This window comes from Hemiscyllium ocellatum, unplaced genomic scaffold, assembly GCF_020745735.1.
Source record: "Hemiscyllium ocellatum isolate sHemOce1 unplaced genomic scaffold, sHemOce1.pat.X.cur. scaffold_342_pat_ctg1, whole genome shotgun sequence".
In the NCBI taxonomy this organism is placed as follows: Eukaryota; Metazoa; Chordata; class Chondrichthyes; order Orectolobiformes; family Hemiscylliidae; genus Hemiscyllium; species Hemiscyllium ocellatum.
The window spans coordinates 202,594-226,864 of record NW_026868418.1 but is presented as its reverse complement, the minus strand read 5'-3'; the positions used below and the strand labels follow the sequence as shown (position 1 = coordinate 226,864).

Sequence of the window (24,271 nt, the reverse complement as noted above, 5' to 3'; positions counted from 1 at the left end):
CACCTGAACCCTCTCAGACCTGCTTTCCTCTTTTAAGGTGTTCTCGAAAACCTGGTCATTTGGCAATGCTTTTGATCACTTGACCTAGTATCTCAATCTGTGGCCTTATGCCAGAATTTTTCAATAGTATTTCTGTGAAATTATAACCATGATTAAAAAAACAAACTGTTGCTGATTTGCACATACATTGTCAACTCTTCAATATTGCTGAGTGAATAATCTATAACAGCACTTACCCAACCACATTGTGGGAGCACCTTCACCACATGAACTGCAGCTGGACAGGGAAATCAAACATCACCCTCTCCACAGGCAATGGGGCTTTGGCACTGATCACTGGGATCTGTGGAGGGAGAAACACAGTTGCTATTTCAGGGAGTGCAAAATGCATTATAAGGAGGGAAAATGGTGCAGAATTTGGGATTTTCAAATTTGTGATTCACAATGTGCACTAAGTTCTGTAAAACCTCTCATCCCATACCATGAAAATGTCCTTCTCTTTCTGGTCAATATGTCTTTCCTTTCCCCTGCCCTGCACCTTCACACATTTCCAATGCCTTGGCCACAACAACACTGTGCTGCCAGTGAAGTTTATCACGTGGTTGAGTATTGTCCCGCCCCTCATTCACTCCGATTGGTTGAAGGACCAACTGGCACATCCTGGTCCTCCAGCCCCGTTCCCCTGACTCTTATTGGTCCTGCGCTGACATCAATAATCCGAGGCCCATTGTGGGCTGGAGCATGCTCAGTGCTTCCTGCTTTGGCTGTTGTTCATCAGGTGAGAGAGAGAGAGGGCTCATCCCTGTTTCTCCTGATGTCAGACAATAACAGCAACTACCTGCATTGTATGGAGCCTTTCACATTGACAAATCTCCTAAAATGCTTCACGGATGATGGAAACGTTGATTAAAGAGAACGATTTTTAGATACATCTTTAAGGCGGACAGAGGGGGTTAGGGAGGATATTCCAAAGGTTTGTGTCCTCAGCAGCTCCAATCGTGGAGTGATATAGGTGGGCAACAGCTTACAATGGAGACAGTTAGTGGCTAACCACAGGTTAACAACCTCATGTCGTAGCCACCTCATGTCACAGCCTGTCATTACACACTACCTATGGTTAGCCACTAACAGTCTCCATTAACAGCTAATCACCCTCCCCCAGTCAGATCGTTATCCACTCCTTTATCCAACCGCTCTTCTCACTCTATCCCTACCTTTACTCCTTTTATCTTGCCCCCATCCCCCCACACTATCTTCTGCACATAAACGGACTTTTTTTCTCTCAGTAACATTGTTCTGTGGAAGGGACACCGGATCTGAAACGTTAACTCTGATTTCTCGTCACAGATGCTGCCAGACCTGCTGAGCTTCTCCAGACCCTCCTGGTTGTTGTTTCTGATTTACAGCATCCGCAGTTCTTTTGGTTTTAATTTACCGGGAGTTTGTAATTCAGGTCCAACAGCCTCTGTCCCAGTCCCTGCTGTCTCTCCCACCCCCACCCAGTGACACTGCACCTGCACAGCTCATGGACAGGTGTTGTCTTGCTGGCCACACCCCTCATTCACTCCCATTGGCTGCAGGACCACACAGACTCTCCTCTCATTGGTCTGGAGCTGCCGTTAATCAAGCCGGCGCCGATTGAGAGGTGAGCTCCTCCCTCTCTCTGCTCTGGGATGAGCTTCATCATTCACAGTGAATGGGGCAGTATCACAGAGCACAGGGGCTGGGGGCTATTCAGCCCATTGGGGCTGTACTCTCTCCCTCTGGAGATGCTGCAAATCTGTCCCAAGTCCCCTCCCATGTGCCCATACCCCCAAATCTTTCCTTAAAAAGTAAAATTCCAAGTCTGTTTCAAAATACCTGCTGAATCTGTGTCGTTCAGACTGTTCCAGATGCTCAGAACTTACTGAGTAAAATAGTGTTCACATTTTCACCTTGTATTATTTGCCAATTACTTGAACGTAGTTACTAAAAATTGTGACAGGGTTAACAATTCCTCTCTCTCTTTGCAAATTCAAGACCTTGGAACAAAATCGGCACCAGGTCAAAATCACTGCTTCACCTTCTCAGCTCCAAGGATAATTATCTGTGCTTCAGCTAGCTCGAAACAAAAGAGAGGAATGCATCTTAATTTATTAAGATCAAAGAAACAGACCTCCGGTCCAATTCGTCTGTGCCAACAAGGAATCCTAAACTAATGAATTCCCATTTACCATCTATTGGCCTGTATCCATCAAAACCCTTCCTATTCATGTACCCAATTGGAAGCCTTTTAAATGTTGTGATTTTATCAGCCTCCACTACTTCATCTGGTAGCCCCTCCCACACACACACCACACTCAGCTTGAAAATGTTGCCAGTTCGATCCCTTTTAAATCTTTGCCCTCTCAACTTAAACCCATGTGCTCTAGTTTTGTACCCACCTAACCTGAGGAAAAAGGATGCCAGCTGCTTACCTTATCCACGCCCCTCGTGATTTTATAAATCTCAATGAAGTCACCTCTCAGTCTTTGACTCTCCAGAGAAAATAGCCCCAGCCTATTCAGCCCCTCCCTGTAGCCCAAATCCTCCAATCCTGGTAACGTTTTTGTAAATCTTGTCCAAACCTTTTCAAATTTCACAACATCCTTCCCAGAACAGGGAAATTCAAACTGAAAACAGAATTCCAGAAGTGGCTTAATCAACGTCCTGTCCAGCCACAATATGACGTCCCAGCTTCTGTATTCAATGCATTGACCATTAACGGAGAGCGTTAATGGAGTCCCATTTGCCAGCGGTTCACCCTTATCCCTCTAAAACCTCCCTCTTCAAGTACCCAGTCAGACACCTTTTAAATGCTGCAATTGTACTAGCCTCCACCCCTTCCTCTGGCAGCTCATTCCATACTTGCAATGCCCTCAACATGAACACGATGCCCCTTAAATCCCCTTTAAATCTTTTCCCTCTCACCTTAAGCCTGTACCCTCTCGTTCTGGAGCCACCGAACTTGGGAAAAAGTCCCTGACTGCTCACCTTATCCATGCCCTTCATGACTTTATAAGATCACCTCTCAGCCTCCAAATCTCCAGGGAAAATAGTCCCAGCCTATTCAGCCTTTCCCAATAGCTCAAATCGTCCAACCCCAGGAAAGTCCTTGCAAATGTTTTCTGAACCCTTTCAAGTTTCTCAACATTATTCCAAGAACAGGGAGATTGGAACTGAAAACAGAATTCCAGAAGGGCCTTCATCAGTGCCCTGTCCAGCCACAATATGACATCACAACAGCTGCATTCAATGCATTGACCAATAACGGGGAGCGGACCAAATGCTGCATTCACTCCCCTGCCTACCTGTGACTCTACTTTCAGGGAACTATGAACCTGCACTCCAAGATCCCATTGTTCAGCAATGTTCCCCAGGACTTTACCATTAAGTGCATAAGTCCTGCCCTGATTTGCCTTTCCAAAATATAACAGCTCACATTTATCTAATTTGAACTCAGTCTGCAATTCCTTGCTCCAATGGCCCATCTGATCAAGATCCTGTTGTATTCTGAACTAACCTTCTTCACTGTCCACTACACCTCCAATTTTGGTGTCTTCTGTAAACCTACTGACCATATCTCATATATTCACATCCAAGTCATTTATTTAAGGGCCCAATATCCATCCCTGCAGCACACTGCTGCTCACAGGCCTCCAGTCCGCAAAGCAACCCTCAATCATCATCCTCTGTCTCCTACATTCAAGGTAGTTTTGTAATGGCTTGCTCTCCCTGCATTCCATGTGATCTAACCCTGCTACCCAGTCTGCTTTGTGGAACCTTGTTGAATGTCCATATAAACAACATTCACCGCCTGGCTTAATCAATTTTCTTTGTCACTTCAAAACACTCACTCAAGTTAGTGAAACACAATTGTGCATGTACAAAGCCACAGTGACTCTCCCTGATCATTCCTTACCTTTCCAAATAGATGGATATCCTGTCCATTCGAACAACTTGCCTGCCTGACTTCAGGCTCACTGTTCTCTTGTTCCATGGCCCCTCCTTACCACCTTTTTTAAAATAATGGCACCTCACCTGTCACTATCAACGATACAAATATCACAGGAGAGGCCCAACAATCACTTCCCTAGATTTCCAGAAAGTTCCAGGATACACCTGATCAGGTTCCAGGGCTTTATCCACCTTGATGTGATTTAAGACATCCAGTCCCACCTCCTCTGTAACATGGACACTTTTCAAGTTATCATTGTTTATTTCTCCAAACTCTCGAGCTTCCATATACTTCTCCAGTAAAAATGACGTGAAATATTTGCATATATTTCACACCCTCTGTGATTCCATAGACAGCCTTGTTGACCTTTAAGCGGTCCTATTCTCTGGTCCAGTTAATCTTTTGTCTGTGATATATTTGTTTAATCTCTTTGGATTCTATTCCAGGACATCCCAGAAAGGCCTACTTCAAGGACCGTAACTTTCCTCCGACTTGATCAACAATGCCCTCCAACACATACCCTCCACTTCCCGCACCTCCACCTTTACCCCACCCCTCCAGCCACAATAAAGATTACAGCCCTGCGGTCTTCATCTTCCACCCCACTAATCTCCAGATACAGCGCATTAACCTCTTATTTCTGCTACCTAAAGTCAGACCCCACCATAGACATATTTCCCTCCCCACCGCTATCTGCGTTCCACAGAGACCATTCCCTCTGCACCTCCCTTGTTAGGTCCACACCCTCCCACCAACACATGCTCCACACCTTTGACCTTCCCTTACCGCCACGGGAAATGTAAAGCGTTCAGCCACACGTCACTGAGCTCTGTCCAGGACCTCAAAACGATCTTTTCACATCAGGCAGAGATTTGCCTGCACATCCCAAAACCTCATATACTGCATCTGGACACTATGGGAAATTTAACATGGTTCATCCAACTAACCTACACATCTTTGGACTGCAGGAGTAAATTTGAATATCCGAAGGAAACCCTCACAAACACTGGGGAGAATGTGCCAACTCCAACACAGACAGTTGCCTGAGGCTGGTATCAAACCCAGGTCTCTGTTGCTGAGGAAGCAGCGCTAACCACTGAGCCACAATACTGTGGGATCTTTGGTGCTGATGTGCTGCCCCACTGATACCTCAGTCACTCACCCTGCCTCATTTCCTAAGAGGCAGTGATGATGGAGTGAAATTATCACTAGACAGTTAATCCAGAGACCCAGATAACGTTCTGGGGACCTGGGTTTGAATCCCATCACGGCAGATTTTGGAAAGTGAATTCAATAAATATCTGGAAAAAATAATCTAGTGACGACAAGGAATCCATTGTCAATTGTTGAAAAAACCCATGTGGTTCACTCATGACCTTTAGGGAAGGAAAATGCCATCCTTACCTGGTCTGGTCTGCATGGGACTCCAGAACTATAGCAACGTGGTTGATTCTTAACTGCCCTCTGGGTAAACGCAGCAATAAATGCTGGCCGAGCCAGTGATAGCCTCATCCTGTGAATGAATAAAGGAAACAGGTCAGGTTTTGTTCCTTCTCTAGTAGGTACATCCTACAAACTCAATCAGAAATGTTCTCGTACACACTGAACAAATACATTTCCATCCAAGCCCTTAACACTACAGCACTCCGAGGCCATGTTGGTAAAGTTAAAACCCCTTATCATTGCAACTATATTTTTACAGATAACTGAGGTCTGCCGGTAAAATTGTGTCTCAATTCCCCGCTGACTATTGGTAGAGAGTCTATAATACAATCCCAGTAAGATGGTCATCCCTTTCTTATTTCTCAGTACCAACCAAATAACTTGCCTGGATGTACTCCCAGGAATATCCTCCCGAAGCCCAGCCATAATGTTATCCCTAATCAAAAACACCTCTCCCCCTGCTCTGTTGTCCCCTTGCAATAGCATCTATACCCTGGAACATTAAGCTGCTAGTCCTATCCATCCCTGAGTGCTGCCTCTGTAATTGCTGTAATATCCCAGTGCCATGTTCAAAACCATACCCTGAGCCCACCTGCCTGACCTGTCAGGTCTCTTGCACTGAAATAAATGCAGTGTAACTGGTCCGTCCCACCTCATTCTGTAGCTTGCTCTTGCCTGCCTTGACAGTCTGATCTGGTGAACAGTACCAGCCTCAGACTCACCTCTTTTCTCACTATCTCTTTAGGATTACCCCGACTCCCTCACTGGTTTAATGCCTCCCGAGTGGCCCTAGCAAATCTCCCTGCTCCTCAGGACCCCATGCTTTCCCCTTCCTATGTCATTGGTACCAATGTACAATGTCCTCCCACTGGTTATTTTCCCCTTTGAGAATGTTCTGCTCCCTCTGAGAGACATCCTTGACACTGGCACCAGGGCAGCACCACCCCATTCTGATCTCTCACTGTCAGCTGCAGAAACGGCAGACTGTGCCCCTGACGAGAGAGTCCCCTATCACCATCGATCGTGTGGAACTGGATACACCTCACATTATGTTAGAAGCCAGTCTCAGTACCAGTAACTTGGCTGTCAGTGCTACTTTCCCCTGAAAGTCTATTACCACCTACATTTTCCAAAACAGTACACTTGTCTGAGATGGGGATAGCCACAGGAGACTCCTGCAGTACCTACCTACCCCTCCTAGCTTTTCTGGAGGTAACCCACCTACCTGACTGTATCTGCAGTATCCGGAGACTGCCGCCTATCACACTCCCCGGCTCCTGTCAATTCCTCACTGCCTTTAATCACTCCTCCACCAATCCATGTGATCCAATAGGATTTGCAATCACACTTCTTGCAGACAAATCATCAGGATCATTGAAACTCTCCCTAATCTCCCACATCCGACAGGAACAGCACGCCACTCTACAACAGGCCATCTCTCCGCCTTAATCTACAGACCAAGACAAAGGCACAGTCTTACTGCTCGAAAAATACTGCCCGAGAATAACTTATTGCTTACGTTTTATATCTTAAACATTTAATCAAGAGACCGTAAGACATTAAAAAGAAATCCTCACCTGACTCATGATTGTAGATTTAATAAAATAAAACTGACTAAGATTGATGTTTGAAGAGACTGAAACTCACTGAGCTGATCCCGGCTCTGAGTACTTCCAAGGGTGAGGTCTCTCTGAGGGCAGCTGTGAAATGTCACTGTTTCTCTTCTCTGCCCACTCCATTTCCAGAGAGGTTTTTAACTTCACAGCAAGTCAGCTCAGAGAGGTCACTGCTTGGTTTTATTCACTGGAGGGTGCCTTTGCTGCCCAGACCAGTATTTATTGGCCACCTTTACTTGTCTTGGAGAAAGTGGTGGTTAACCGCCTCCCTGAAATGCTGCAGTCCATGTACACCACAGTGATGTTTGGACAACAATCCCCCTCCGGCTTCACCACCCTCCCTGTCTCTGTAATCCCCCTCCGGCTTCACCACCCTCCCTGTCTCTGTAATCCCCCTCTGGCTTCACCACCCTCCCTGTCTCTGTAATCCCCCTCCGGCTTCACCACCCTCCCTGTCTCTGTAATCCCCCTCCGGCTTCACCACCCTCCCTGTCTCTGTAATCCCCCTCCAGCCCCACAACTCTCCCTGTCTCTGTAATCCCCCTCTGGCTTCAGAAATTACATGTCCGTGGCATAAGATTTTTATTTGGATTCGTTTTTGTTTAATAAACCACCTCCCCCCTCCACAAAAAAGTGACATATTTCACCCCCAAACAAATTTCTGTTGATTGACCTTTTGGAGAGGCCGACACATGGACACCGCAGTATTTTATCTCACATTGTACACGTAGAATGATGGAACTTGCTTTTAAATATTGCTAAAAAAGGAAGGCAATGGCTTAATGGTATTCCTGCCAGATGATTGAAATGTACAGTGTTCCGAGGATTAGGGTTAGAATCCCAACATGGCTGATGGCAGCATCGGAATCCAATACAATCGAGAATGAAAAGGCGAATGATGACCATGAAACTATTGTCAATTGTTAGAAAACCCAACTGGTTCACTCATGTCCTGTCGGGAAGGAAACTGTCATCCTCACCTGGTCTGGCCTACATGTGACTCCAGACCCACAGCAATGTGGTTAACTCTCAACTGCCCTCAGGAAAAATACATTAAAAACTGTTAACAAATACCCCGCAGGTATCACTTAAAAACTGGCTGTTCCCAATGGGACCATGTGAATTTCTGAACGGCCTGAACTAAAACGGAGTTTCAGCTTCACCTTCTCCCCATCTCCCCTCACTCTGTTTACACCCAACTCCAGAACACTCTCATTGAGCCAAGCAGCCCTCACAGTGCAGCCCTGTCATTGTCATTGCCTGCTCACATCTACACTGCCCTCAGCCTCCTGTACTGTTCCAATGCATCTCAATGGGAGCTCAGGGACAGCATCTCATCTTTCATTTCAGCCCTTTGTAACCCCAGAGTCAACATGGACCTCAGCAGTTTCTGAATGAACAGACAGTTGTCAGAAGCTGGAACATCCCACCTGAAAAGGTACTGGAATTTGAGTCTAAAAGGAGTTTTAATGGGAAGTTTGCAGGTAATTGAAAATATCAAGTTTACAGGTTAACATCATGAAGTGGGTGATTGGGTCTAAATCTGAGAGTTCTTACAAAGAGACGAGGTGTAATTTGGATAAATCTGTGCTCCATCTCAGGCCAATATCTCCTTCCTCAGCTGCAGGGCCCAGAACAGAGCACACACCCAAAGGGTGTTCCAACCACGAATTTGTACATCTTTCTGCTTAACAAAAATATTGGAGATATTTTCCCACAAACAGAACTGACAAACCTTTCTCCTTCCACAGTTAAATGCCAATGATATTCAGATCCTGATGACTCCATTGACTGTAAAAACTTGCTTTGAGATCCGAACTTCAATTATTCTGATTTAATATCCTATGAAATGAATTCACAAAACAAAACTCACAGTCAGTGCAGGAAGAATATAAATACATATTTTTTTCTTGGTATGTGCTTGATGTGTAAATGCCTCTCTTCAAACCTTCCCCCTCCCCCTCCCCCATCCTTGGAAGGGGACATGTCCATGCCCCTCACTGTACCTTGCCCCCAATAAAGATGGCGGCCATATCCCAGGACCTCTCACCGCCTGAGGGCCGCAGCCATTTTCCCATCTGCTGCAAACGCGGGAAAGAGTTTCTAATTCAGACTAACGACCTGCACAGAGTGTAATTAAAACTTCCCAGTCTGAAGTGACTCATTACCTCTGTCTCTGAGGCCACTCTCCCCTTCCCTATTTGCGTTCCCCACATTCACCAACGGCCGAGTCACGTGACACTGCACAGGCGGAGTTACTGGTGACGTGTCATCCCACTGGCCACGCCCCTCATTCACTCCCATTGTTTGGATGACCATCTTTATCACTTGGTCCACCAGTCCCACCCCCTTTTCCTATTGGTCCGAAGCTGCCATCAATCAGCTGGACCCCATTGTGAGGTCAGTGGTGGGATCCTCCCCCTGCCTGAATCAAACCCGGAAGGTGGATGGATGGTGTCAATCAGGAACAACAAGCAGGAGGTGCTGGGAAAGCTCAGCAGGTCTGGCAGCATCTGGGAACAGGAATCTGTCCAGTGGCCCTTCCTCAGAACCGATGGGAGCTGGGAACATTAGAATCCTGGCAGTGTGGAAACAGGCCATTCGGCCCCAAAAGTCTACCCTCCGAATGGTATCCCACCCAGACCCATTCCCCTACCCTATTACTGTATATTTCTACTGACTAATGCACCTCACCTACACATCCCTGAGCATTATGGGAAATTTAGCTTGGCCAATTCAACTAACCTGCAGATCTTTGTACGGCAGGAGATAGGGGTTAGAGACTAAATAATAGGCAGGGACAGAACCCAGAGAGAGACTGGAACATTTGGAAAGACAAAAGGAGTGGATTACAATCTGACTGGGAGGGTGCATAGCTGTTAATGGAGGGGACAGGAACCTGTGTGTGGCAGCATCTCAGTGGAGGTGGTGGAAATGGCGACTGATGATCGACGTTCTGCTGCAAAAACAGACCCTGAGCTTCCAGCTGCCTGCCACTTTAACACATAAGTTCTCATGTTTACTGCAGTGTTCCAGCGAGGCCAGAACATACCAAATGGCCCATATTTCAAGGACTGCAATTTCCCCTCCCATGTGGTCAATACCATCCACTTTATCTCCTCCACTTCACGCACCTCTGCCTTTGAAACCCACACCTCCAACTGCAACAAGGATAGAACCACTGCCCCCCCCCCCCAAAGTCCTTACCTTCCACCCAGATACAACACATCATCCCCTGCCATTTCCACCAGCTACAATCAGACCACACCACCAGATTCTTAAGGGGTTTGACAGAATAAATACTGATGTGTCTGAGGGTAAGTACTGAGAGGGGAGTCTGAAACCAGATTCTGAGTCAGTCACAGAATCAAGGGTTCTGTTTCGGATTCATCAAGTTTAAGGCAACACAGACACGGGTAAGGGGCTTCAGTAGCAATGGAGCTGGGGTGAGGAGTAGACAAGCAACGTTCAAGAGATTGGAATTCCTGGTGTTTGGGATTGTGTAGATGTCTGATCAGAAGGTCAGCTTCGCGTCAGATATAACTGCAATGCTGTAAAGAGTGTAGTTCCCAGCGAGAGGGAGAGGCTCAGCAGTCAGGGAAAGAAATTTGTCACGCAACAGGTTTAACCATTACAATGCTTCATTGGAGGAAACTGCACCTAATCGAGTAGTGGGAATGTGGTAAGCAGTTTGATAACTGAGTAACAGTGGAGTAATGGAGAGGGATGACGGGGAGGGAGAGCAGCGCATCGTCAGTGTACATGTGAAACCCAACATGGTGCTTTTGCACAATGTCACCTCCTGGCTGTGTGTACGTGAGATACAGAAGGGACCAAGGATAGATCCAGGAGGGACACCAAATGCAAGGAATTCAAAAAGGAAAGGGAGAGTGGAAATGGAGCAGGATTTTGGGAGAGAAGGACATAATCAGAAAAGACTGAACAAGGAACAATATCTGTGAATCGGTGAGGGGGACTGATGAGGAGGAGGAGGAAAAAAAAGAGTTGGAAAGTCTTTGGTTTAATGAGATTAGGGTGAGGGGCTGCAGATCAGATTATCTCAGTCTTACTGACAGACAAACTCCATGTGCTCCAAACTCTTGTTGGAGGGAAGGATGGAGGAGACAGGATGATGGACAGTGTTTCACAAAGAAACAAAACCTGGGTAAGTGATGTTTAAAGTGAGTGAACAAACCTAATGTATTTAACTTTTATTCAAAATATTAAAACAAACGACTGAAGTCCTAGTTCGAATCCCAACTTGGCAGATGGCGGAATCTGAATTCAAGAAAAAAATAACCGGAATTAGGAATCTCCTAATCTCCATGGAACGATTGTCAATGGCGAAAAAAATCCTGCCAACCCGACAGTGGCCCAGCAAGCTACTCACTGTATTAATCACTGCAAAGTCTCAACAAAGGAATGAAACTAGATGGACCACTCGGCATCTAACAGGGCACCAGAAAATACAACCACAGAATCAGCCGTCTCGATGGTGCAATGTCCTCCAGACTAACATATGGAGTTTGGTGCCAAAATGTGCAGAGCTGTCTCACAGACCAATCAAGGAACAGCCTGACATACTCATACTCGTGAAATCAACCCTTACAGACAATGACCAGATACCACCATCACCATCCCAAGATATTGAGAGTGTTGTGATGGAAAGCACAACAGGTCAGGCAGCATCCGAGGAGAAGGAGAATTGATGTTTTGAGCCTAAGCCCTTCATCAGTCTGACCTGCTGTGCTTTTCCAGCACCACACTCTCGACTCTGATCTCCAGCATCTGCAGTCTTCACTTTCTCCTGAAATCTCTGGATATGTCCTGTCCCACCAGCAGGACAGACCAGGCAGAGGTGGTGGCACAGACAGGGAGGATTTGCCCTGGGAGTACTCAGCATTGACTCCGGACACCAGGAAATCTCATGGCTCCTGCTGATTACCACGTACCATCCTCCCTTGGCTGATGAATCACTTCTCCTTCATATTGAACAACATTTGGAGGCAGCACTGAGGAAGTAAAATGGTGTCAAACGTACTCTGGGTACAGGATTTCAATGTCCACAATCGAGACTAGCTCTGCAACAGAATTACTGACTGAGCTGGTCAGGTCCTAAAGGACACAGCTGTTCAACTGAGTCTGCAGTGGGTGGTGAGGGAACCAAGAGGGAAAAACATACTTTATCTCATTGTTATGAATTGACCAGCTGCAGATACCGATACTGTCATGGACAGATGTAAGAGCGACCATCACACATTCCTTTTGGAGACACAAGTCTTGGCTTAAAGTTAAGAAAAACTTCCATTGTGTTGAGTGACACTATCACCGTTCTAAATGGGACAGAGTTTGAAGAGATGTAGGATCTCAAATTGGATCTCTCTGAGGTACTGTGGGACATCAACAGCAGCAGAACTGTACTCCAGCACAATCTGTAATCTCATGGGTTTGTACATCCCGCACTCACCCATCACAATGAACAGGAAAGGAGGGCATGCCATGAGCAGCACCAGGCATACCTAAAAATGACGGGCCAACCTGGTGAAGCTACTAAACAGGACCATCTGCATTTCAAACAGCATCAGCACCAAGCAACAGAGCTAAGTGATCCCACAACCAATAGATCAGATCAGAACTCTGCAGTTCTGCCACACCCAGTTGTTTAATTGTCCATCACCGTTCACAACTCATTGGAGGAAGCATCACTGATATCCCCACCCTTATATGTGAGGCTCCTCCAGCAGTACAAGGACCAGATAAGATAACAGCATTTGCAGCAATCTGCAGCCAGAAGTGCAAAGTGGGATGAACCATCTCAGCCTTCTCCAGTGGTTTCTAACATCACAGATGTGAGTTTTAAGCCAATTCTTGATGTTATTCAAACTGAATAGAAATGGTTAAGTAGTGCAAAGGCTACGGGCCCTGCCAATATCCTGGCAATAATACTGATGGCTTGTGCTCCAGAACTTGCCACCCACCAAGCCACGTACCGCTCCAGCACTGGCATCTACCCGACAATGTGGAACATTGCCCTGGCATGTTCAACACAAAAACACAGGGCAATCCAACCCAGCCAATTTCCACCCCTCAGTCCACACTCGATCAGCAGTCAAGTGATGGAAGATGTCATCAACAGGGCTACCAAGCAGCAGCTGCTCAGCAACAGCCAGCTGAGTGACACTCATTTTAGGCTCCACCAGGGCCACTCAGCTCCCGATTGTGTTACCGCCTGATTCACAACCTGACAACCAGCTGAATCCCAGAGGTGAGGTGAGGGGGACAGCCCAGTCCCACTCCAACACCACTATTTCTAGCTGATTCTACTCTTGTCTCAGCTCATATACTCTCATCCCCCTTGTGTTATCTCCAGACTCCATTATCCAAACACACTCCTGACCAGCTTCCCACATTCAACCTCCCTGTAATCTCAAGAAAACCTAAATCTCTGCTGCCCAAGTACTCCCTCATACCAAAGCTTGTTGATCCATCAAAAGGCTCCTATTCATAACCAACAACAGAGAGCCACAGAGATGTACAGCATGGAAACAGACCCTTCAATCCAACCCGTCCACGCCGACCAGATATCCCAACCTGATCTAGTCTCACCTGCCAGCATCCGGCCCACATCCCTCAATTTAAAATTCCCACCCTTGATGTAATTTTTGGTTGTGACCATCCCTAGCTCGCTGTATCTCACACCCTTTGAGACCTCGACAACCCATTCTGTTCGAGAGATTCACAATGATCTGTTAATTCATTACCTCACCTGTGTGGCTGCTTTTACAGTTGCCAAAGCAACAAGGTCTGAAATCCGCAGCCACAGGTCTGCTTTCTCCCTTTAAGACATTCCTCAAAACCTGCTTTTTGGCAATGCTTTTGGTCAGCTGACCTAATATCATCCTTCTCTGGCCTTATGTCTAAAGTTCCCAATAACATTTTTGTCAAATTATAAGCATGATAATGAAACTACAAACTGTTCTTGATTTGGACATTATCTTCAAATCATCACTGTTGCTGTAATGAATAATCTGTAATGTCTCTTACCCAACCACATTGTGGGAACACCTTCACCACACAAACTGCAGCTGTACAAGAAAGTCAAACATCACCCTCTCCCCAGGCAACAGGGCTTTGGCATTAATCACTGGGATCTGTGGAAGGAGAAACACAGTTGATGTTTCAGGGAGTGCAAAACGGATTACAGGGAATGAAAATAGTGCAGAATTTATAGTCAGAAATGTAAGGAAAATACACTTGCTCATTGGAAAAAAGAATTCTTGACTGTCAAAGATTTTCCAGAAAAAAAATAATAAGCAGCACACGGTCAGGGGCTGGGCGGCAGTGAAAAATTAACTTACAGAAATGTCTGTAAAAGTAATAGGAAAATACTAAACAGACCAAAAATACACCCATTGTTCGAGACTGAGGAAGCTAGATATTGACAAAGTGGTCATGAGGGAGCCCAGAGATGGAGCAGAGCAGTATAAGCTGTTATGATCCCACAGTCAGAGATGTATAGCACCGACACAGACCCTTCGGTGTAACTCATCCATGCCAACCAGGTATCCGAACCTAATCCATTCCCATTTGCCAGCACTTGGCCCACATCCCTATAAACGCTTCCTAATCATATCATGTGTCTATTTAGATGCCTTTAACATGTTTATTTGTACTAGCCTCCACCACTTCCTCTGGCAGCTCATTCCACCCACTGCATGAAAGAGTTGTCCTCGAGGCCCCTTTGAAATTTTATTTGTTCACCCTAAAGCAATGCCCTCTACTTCTGGACACCATCACTCCAAGGAAAACACCTTGTTCATTTACTCTATTCATGCCCCTCATGATTGTATAAACCTCCATAACATCACAGCTCAGCCTATGGCACTCCAGGGAAAACAGCCCCACCCTCCAACCTCAAATCCTCCAACACTAACAACATTCTTGGAAGTCTTTTTTGAAACCTTTCAAGTTTCACAGCACCCTTCTGATAGGAGGCAGGCCAGAACTGCACACAATATTCCAAACGTGGCCTAACGAATGCCCTGTACAGCAACATGACCTCCCACATCCTGTACTCAATGCTCGAACCAATAAAGGAATATAAACTGAACACCTTCTTCACCATCCTATCTGCCTGCAACTTGACTTGCAAGAAACTATGAACCTGCAGTCCAAGGTCTCTTTGTTCCGCAAACGTCTCCAGGGCCTGGCCATTCAGTGTATAAGTCCTGCACTGATTTGCTTTTCCAAAATGCAGCACCTCACATTTATCTAAATTAAACCCCATCTGATCAATATCTCATTGTAATCTGAGGTAACCTTCTTCATTATCCACAATATCTCCAATTTTGTATGACCTGCAAACTCATTTACGATACCAAATCATTTAAATGAATGACAAAACAAATCCAGAAATAAACATCCATTTCTCTGAGTTTGAATGTGCTCTGTAAATCCTGCCCAATGACTCTGTACCACAGAAAGGCTGCACATGCGCCTGGCTGCACCTTGCCCCCTACAAAGCTGGCAGTTCCGCATGTATCCAGTGAATTCTTGCCCCGAATAAAGATGGTGACGCGTACACATACCTGCAGCCACACTGAGGCAATTCCCCATTTACTGAAAACACGAGACTGGGATGTTACAAAATATGTGTTTTCCGATGCGCACATTGTGTTTGTAAAACCTCTCCACTCATACAGAACCTCTCTCACCTCCTGCGGTTCCACAGACAGCCTTGATTTTTGCGGGTACCTATTCTCTGCCTGGTTACTCGTTTGTCCTTAGTGTGTTTGTACAATCACTTTGGATTCTCCTTAAACCTATTTCCGAAAGCTATCTCATATCCCCTTTTTGCCCTCCTGGTTTACCTCGAGTATACTCCTACTGCCCCTATACTCCTCTAGGGATTCTCACAAACACAGCTCTCTGTACCTGCCAAATGCCTCCTTCATTTTCCTGACCAGGCCCTCAATTTCTTTCGACAGGCAGCATTCCCTACACCTACCAGCCTTGGCCTTAACAGGAACATACTGTCTATATACTCTCATTGTTGCAGGCCTGTGGAGGCAATAGCAGATGAGGACAGAGAAACAATCATTCCCAGTAAAGAGGCAATGTTGGGAAAGATAACAGCCTCAAGGTAGCTGGGTCTCCTGGCCCTGATGGAATGCATTCGAGGGACTAAAGTAGATGGGGGGGAAGAATAACAAACTCGTGATAATTCACTAAAATTTGTTGGATTCTGGGATGGTTTTGACAGACTGGAAGCTGCAAATTGGTGCCACTATTTTTCAAAAAGGACCTGTTAGCTTAACTTCTGCAGTGGAGAAAATGCTTGAATCTCTCAAGGAAGTAGTGGTGAGATATCTGGGTAGAAATTGTCTCATTTCGCAGACACAGCATGGATTCATGAAAGGCAGGTCACTTTTAATGGATTTACTGGAATTATTTGAGCGCGTTGGACAAGGGGGAACCGGTGGATGTGGTGTACCTGGATTTCCAGAAGGTATTCGATACGTTGCCACACAAAAGGCTGCTGTATAAGGTAAAGATGCACAGCATTATGGGTAATTATCATTGATACAGGATCGGTTCACCAACATAATAAATAATGGGGATAAACGGGTGTTTGGATTAGTGTTGACACTACAACTGTTTGCAATTTACACAAATGTTTTGGAATTGAGGACCAAGTGTACGGTGTCAGAGTTCACATTTGATACAAAGACGAGTAAAGCAATGTCTGCAGAGTCCATTGTAAGTCTGCACAGGGATACAGATCAATTAAGTGAGTGGGTAAGGATCTGGCAGATGGAGTTCAATGTTGGGAAACGTGAGGTCATCCATTTGGGTCGGACTAACAGCAAACTGGATGATGAAATGGTGAAATATTGCAGCAGGCTGCTGTGCAGAGGGAGCTGGGTGTCCTTGTGCATGAATCACAGGAAGCTGGTTTGCAGGTACAGCAGGTAATTAAGGCAGTGAAGGGAATATTGTCCTTCATTGCCAGAGGGATGGTTATGCTGCAGCTGTACAGGGGGCTGGGGAGGCCACACCTGGAGTACTGTGTACAGGTTTGATCCCCTTACATTAGCAAGGATGTACTGGCACTAGAGGGAGTGCAGAGGAGGGTCACTAGTTTGAGTTGGGAGTTGAGAGGGTTGGTGTATGTGGAGAGATTGAGAAAACATGTTCTATACTCATTGTAATTTAGAAGAATGGGACGTTGGATAGGAAACAAATAAAATTATGAGGGGAGGAGATAAGACAGAAGCAGGGAGGCTATTTCCAATGGGGACGGGTCCAACTCCAGAGCCTCAAAATAAGGGGGAGCAGATTTAGGACTGAGATCAGGAGGAGCTTCTTCAGCTAAAGGGTTGTGAATCTGTGGCGTTCCCTGCTGACTGCAGCATTTGAATGCCTTTCAGGCAAAATGTAGATTTGTGAACAGGAAAGGAATTAAGGGTTATGGTGGGAGATCGGGAACGTGGAGCTGAGGCCATGAAAAGATCAGCCCTGATCTTATTGAATGGTAGAGCAGGCTGGAGGGGCCAGGTGAAAGTTCTTGCCTCGTGCCATCAAAATCAGCCTTTGTCCAATTCAGAACCTTAACATGTATATCTGGTCTATTATTTTCTGTAACTATTTTAAAACTAGTAGAATTATCAGAGAATCCCAACAGTGTGGAAGCAGGTCATTCAGCCCATCACACTGATACTGACCCTGAGAGCCTCCTCACCTCCCCCAGTAACATTGCATTTCCGAGGGCCACACAACCTACACATGCCTGAACATTACGGACAATTCAGCCTGGACAATCCACCCAACCTGCACATCCCTGAACACTGTGGACAATTCAGCCTGGATAATCCAACCTATCCTGCACATCTTTGGACTGTGGGAGGAAACCAGAGAACTCAGACAAAATCCATGCAGAATACCCCAATAAGGTGGTCATCCCTTTCTTATTTCCCAGTTCCAACGAACTAACTTCAATGGGCGTACTCCCAGCAATATCTTCCCTAAGCAAAAACATAATGCTATCCTGAATCAAAAATGCTACTCCCCCTCCTCTCTTGTCCCCCTTTCTATTCTTCCTATAGCATCTATACCCTGGAACATTAAGCTGCCAGTCCTATCCATCCCTGAGTGATACCTCTGTAGTTGCTATAATATCCCAGTGCCATGTTCAAAACCATACCCTGAGCTCATCTGCCTTCCCTGTCAGGCCTCTTCTATTGAAGTAAATGCAGTGCAACTGCTCAGTCCGACTTCATTCTGTGCCTTGCCCTTGCCTGCCTTGACTATTTGACTTCTGAACTGTACCAGTCTCAGACATACTCTTTCCTCACTATCTTATTGGGTTTACACCCACTCCCTCACTGGTTTAATGCCTCCCGAGTATCACTAATATCTCCCTGTCTGGATGTTAACACCTTCCAATTCAGGTACAATCCATCCTTCTTATGCAGGTCAACTCTACTCCAGAGGAGATCACAATGATCCAAAAAAAATGTGAATCCTTTTCCCCTGCACCAGCTCCTTAGCCACTCATCCAGCATCTCCTCCTCCTCTGTAATATGGACATTTTTCAAGATGTCACCATTTATTTCCCCACATTCTATATCTCCCATGTAATTCTTCACAGTAAACACTGATGCAAAACACTGGTTTCCTATCTCGCCCATCGCCTGCAGCTCCACACAATGGCTGTCTTGCTGATCTTGGAGGGTCTCTATTTTCTCCCTAGTTAGCCTTTTTTTCTTCATGTATTTATAGAAGCCCTTCGGATTATTCTTAAACCTATTCGCCAAAGCTATCTCACGTCCCTTTTTTGCTTCCTGATTTCCCTCTTAATTATACCCCTACTGCCTTTATACGCAATTTTTTTGGATTGGAATAAATGCAAAATATAACAACCTGACAAAACAGACGAGGGCAGGACTTACTCTCAATAAAGGTAGGGCCCTGAGTAGTGATATGGGAACAGAGAGACCGAGGGCTTCACGTCTTTGAAGTTTGTGTTACATGTAGACAGGGTGGTTAATAAGGTGCTAAGCACACTTACCTTTATTGTTCAGACCTTGGAGTACAGGAGTTGGGACGTTATGTTGGGGATGTACAAGATGTTGGGGAGGCCTCTTCTGGAATACTCTGTCCAGTTCTGGTTGTGGTGTTATAGGAAGGAGATTATTAAATTGGAGCAGGTTCAGAAGAGATTTACCAGCATGTTGCCATGAATGGAGGGATTGTGTTCTAAGGAGAGGCTGGATAGGCTGGGAATTTTTTCACTGGCGTGCACGAGGTTGAGGCGTGAGCTTATTCGAGGTTTATAAAATTAGAAAGAGTGTAGACAGGGTGAATAGCCGGGGGAGAGGGGATTCAAAACTCGGGTGCATTCATTTTGAGAAGAAATGAGAAAGATTTGAGAAAATACATGAAGGTTTTAATAAAAAAGATACACGTGTGGAATGAACTTCCAGAGGAAGTGGTAGCTGTGAGTACAATTACAATATTGAAAAGACATTCAGATAAGTACATAAATAGGAAATATTTGGATGGATGTGGTCCAAGCGGAGGCAGGTACAATTAGTTCAGTTTGGAATTATGGTCGGCATGGACTGGTTGGACCACAGGGCCTGTTTCCTTGCTGTATAACATTATGACTCTAATCCTCACGATCCCTAAATTCCTCCATCCTCAACTCGCCTGATCAATGTCACCTAAACCATCCTCACAACTCTTCCTTATTTATATAATTCCTCACTAGCCACAGAACGCTCCCTATCACACGTCCTCCAGTTTCTCAAATCTCTGCGATATGTGCCTTTCTTTAGTTCCAACCTTGAGGATGCCCTCATTCACTCCGATTGGTTGGAGGACAAACTCGTACGACCTGGTCCTCCAGTACTGCCCTCTGCCCTATTGGCCTGCGCTGACATCACTCACCTCACAATGGGCCCCGGATGATTGGTGGGCTCCTCCCTCTCTCTGCCTGGGATGAGCTTCATCATTCACAGTGAATGGGACAGTATCACAGAGCACAGGGGCTGGGGGCTATTCAGCCCATTGGGGCTGTACTCTCTCCCTCTAGAAATGCTGCAAATCTGTCCCAATTCCCTTCCCATTTGCCCATAGCACCCCAAATCTTCCCTTAAAAGGTAAAATTCCAAATCTGTTTATGAATAATTGCTGAGTCTGTCCAGCTGCCATTCAGACTATTCCAGATGCTCAGAACTTACTGAAGAACATAATGTTCACATATTCACTTATTATTTGCCAATTACCTGAAAATAGTTACTAAAATTGTGACATTGTTAACAATTCCCCTCTCTCTGCAAATTAAATATCTTAGAAACAAATTTGCCGCTGATCAAAATCACTGCTTAACCTTCTCAGCTCCAAGAACAATTATCTGTGCTTCTGCTAGCTCTCCACAAAAGAGGAACACATCTTATTTTCATTTATTAGTGTCATAGAGATGTACAGCACAGAAACAGACCTTTGGTCCAATTTGTCCATGCCAACTAGGAATCCTCAACAACTGGAGCCCCATTTGCCAGCGATTGGTCCGTATCACTTGAAACCCTTCCTGTCCATGTACCCAATCAGATGCCTTTCAAATGTTGTAATTGTATCAGCCTCCACTACTTCATCTGGCAGCTCATTCCACACACACACCACACACAGCTTGAAAACTTTGCCCCTTAGATCCGTTTTAAATCTTTGCCCTCTCAACTTAAGCCCATGCGATTGTTTTGAACCCACCTAACTGGGGGGAAAAGACCCTGGCTGTTCACCGTATCCATGCCCCTCATGATTTTATAAATCCCCATGAAGTCACCTCTCAGTCTTTGACTCTCCAGGGAAATTAACCCTGGCCTATTCAGCCTCTCCCTGTAGCCCAAATCCTCCAATCCTAGCAAAGTCTTTGTAAGTCTTGTCTGAACTCTTTCAAGATTCACAACATCCTTCCCAGAACAGGGGATTTCGAACTTAAAACATAATTCCTGAAATGGCTTAATCAATGTCCTGTCCAGCCACAATTTGACATCCCAGCTTCTGTACTCAATGCATTGACCAATAAATATAAGCATACCAAACCCCACCTTCACTAGTCTGCCTATCTATGACTCTACTTTCAAGAAACAATGAACCTGCATTCCATGGTCTCTATGTTCAGCAACATTCCCAAGGACTTTACCATTAAGTGTATAAGTCCTGCCCTGATTTGCCTTTCCAAAATCCAACAGCTTACATTTGTCTAAATTGAACCCAGTCTGCCATTCCTCGCCCCAATGGCCCATCTGGTCAAGATCCTGTTGTATTCTGAACTAACCTTCTTCATTGTCCACTACACCTCCAATTTTGGTGTCTTCTGTAAACCTACTGACCATATCTCATATTCACATCCAAGTCAATTATTTAAGGACCCAATATCCATTCCTGCAACACGCTGCTGCTCACAGGCCTCCAGTCCACAAATCAACCCTCTGCACCACCCTCTGCCTCCTACCTTCAAGCCAGTTTTGTATCCAAATGGCTAGTTCTCTCAACATTTCATGTTATCTTACCTTGCTAACCAGTCTGCTTTGTGGAACATCGTTCAGTGTCCATATAGACAACGTCCACAATCTGCCTTCATCAATCATCTTTGTCACATCTTCAAAAAAAAACTCAATCAAGTTAGAGAGAGAATTTCCCACACACAAAGCCATGCTATCTATCCCTAATCATTCCTCGTCTTTCCAAATACATGTAAATCCTGTCCCTCAGAATCCCTTCCAACAACTTGCCTGCCACTGACTTCAGGCTCACTGTTCTCTTGTTCCCTGGCCTTTCCTTACCACCTTTTTAAATAATGGCACATGCCTTCCAGCACCTCACCTGTCACCAATGACAATATAAACATCTCAGGGAGGGGCACTGCTATCACATTCCTAGCTTTCCACAAATGTCTGGGATACACCTTAACAGGTCCCAGGGATTTATCCACCTCGATATGATTCAACACATCCAGTACTACCTCGTCTGTAATATGGTCAGGAGCCAGGCAGCAGTGGACAATTCATTTACTGAAAGGTCTGTGAACATAATAGTAAAATACTAAACAGAGCAAAAATACACTCAGAGACTGAGGAAGCTAGATAGTGAACAAGTGGACATCAAGGTGCTCAGAGGCGAATCGGAGCAGTTTTATGATCCCACAGTCAGAGATGTCTAGCACCGAAACAGACTCTTCAGTACAACCCATCTATGCCAACCAAATATTCGAACCTAATCTATTCCCATTTGCCAGCACTTGGCCGGCATCCCTCTGAACCCTTCCTATTCAACTGCCTTTGAAATGTTACAATTTTTGTTGCCCTTTAGGTCCCTGTTGAATTTTCCCCTCTCACCCTTAACCTATATCCTCTAGTTCTGGGCTCCACCACCCCAGGGTAAACACCTTGTCTATTTACGCTATCCATGCCCCTCACGATTATATAAATCTCTTCAAAATTACACCTCAGCCTATGACACTCCAGGGAAAATCGCCCCCGCTATTATGCCTCTCCCTGCAACTCAAATCCTCCAACCCTGGCAACATCCTTGAAAATCAATTCTCAAACCTTTCAAGTTTAAGTGCCTCCTTCTGATAATAGGGAGACCAGAATTGCACACAATATTCCAAAAGTGGCCTAACCAATGTCCTGTCCAGCTCCTGTACTCAACGCTCTGACCAACAAAGGAAAGCATACCAAATGTCTTCTTCACTATCCTATCGACCTGTGACTCTACTTTCAAGGAACTGTGAACCTGCATTCCAAGGTCTCTTTGTTCAGCAAGACTCTCCAAGACCTTACAATTCAGTGTGTGAGTCCTGCTCGGATTTGCTTTTCTAAAATGCTGCAACTCACATTTATCTAAATTAAACCCTATCTGCCATTCCCCAGCCCATTGGCCCATCTGATCAATATCCCATTGTATTCTGAAACAACCTTTATCACTGACCACCATACCAACAATTTTGGTGTCACCTGCAAACTTACTAACTGTATCGCCTCTATTCATATCCAAATCATTTAAATGAATGACAGAACAATTCCACAGAAAAACAAAAATCCATTTCCCTGGGTGTGAATGTGCTCTGTGTAAATCCTGCCCTATGACTCTCTATCAGGGAGAGCTGCACATACACCCCTCTGAACTTTGCCCCCTACAAAGATGGCGGCTGCACGTGTCCAGTGAATCGTTGCCCCGAATAAAGATGGCGGCACTGACTCGAGTCAATCGCGAAATGAGGCATTTTCCCGTTTACTGCCAAAACGAGACTGTAAGTTTCAAATTAGTATTTTCCGATGTGCACCAAATGTTCGCAAAACCTCTCAGCCCAGACCAACACCATTTCCCTCCCGCTTCCTGCTGTTTATTTCTTTCCTTACCGACTGCTCTCCGCCCGCACAGCCGCGCTGTCCGCGAGGATGATCACGTGGTATAATCAAGTCCCGCCTCTCATTCACTCTGATTGGTCGGAGGGCCAACAGCCCCGCAGGTCCTCCAGCCCCGCCCCTGTTCTTCCATTGGTCCGCCGCTGACATCAATTATCCTGGAACCGTTGTTGGCTGGAGCATGCGCACTGCTTCGTGGCTTTTGTTGTTCATAAGTTACAACAGTGAGGGACAAAGTTAAAAACACACAACCACCTGATGAAGCAGCAGCAGCGCTAGTGCTTCCAAATAAACCTGTTGTTCTGTGAATTTTAATTTTGTCCATCCTAATCCAACACCAGCACCTCCAAGCCTCGAGTGAGGGAGGAATGTATAACATAAGAACTAGGAACAGGAGAAAGCCATCCTGCCCTTTGAGCTTGCTCTGCCATTCAATACGATCATGGCTGATCATTTCGTGGACGCAGAACCATTTACCCATGTTCTCACCGTATTCTTTAATTAATTATTTCTTTTTTGAAAAAAGCTACCTTAGCTTTAAAAACGTTTACTGAACTAGCATCAACTACTTCCCTGGGCAATGAATTCCATTGAGGTTAAGAAGTTCCTTCTCAATTCAGTCCTAAATTTGCTGCCTCTAATCTTGAGGTGATGCCATCTTGTCCTAGATTCACCTGCCAGTGGAAACATCCTCTCTACTTCTATTTTATCCATTTCATTCATTATTTTATATGTTTCCATTCTTCTGAATTCCAATGAGTATAATCCCAATCTACTCAGTTTCTGTTAAACCAACCCCCTCA

The 24,271-nt window shown here is 45.4% G+C and overlaps 1 long non-coding RNA gene across 6 annotated transcripts in view; it reads right to left on the bottom strand.

The window, feature by feature from the left end:
- LOC132813177 (uncharacterized) overlaps positions 1-23,527 on the bottom strand; it is a 42,931-nt gene extending 19,404 nt beyond the window's left edge. For 2 of the 6 annotated variants that reach the window (XR_009643975.1, XR_009643976.1), the window contains exons 1-6: positions 23,463-23,523; positions 21,612-21,700; positions 14,080-14,186; positions 8,771-8,877; positions 5,381-5,489; positions 237-343 (exon numbers count right to left, since the gene is read on the bottom strand). This is a non-coding gene — a long non-coding RNA (uncharacterized LOC132813177). Of the gene's footprint in view, positions 1-236; positions 344-5,380; positions 5,490-8,770; positions 8,878-9,203; positions 9,261-14,079; positions 14,187-21,611; positions 21,701-23,462 lie in introns of those variants that run through there. The other 4 variants (XR_009643977.1, XR_009643978.1, XR_009643979.1 and 1 more) reach the window with 4 other exon arrangements.
- Positions 23,528-24,271: the final 744 nt, after the last annotated feature.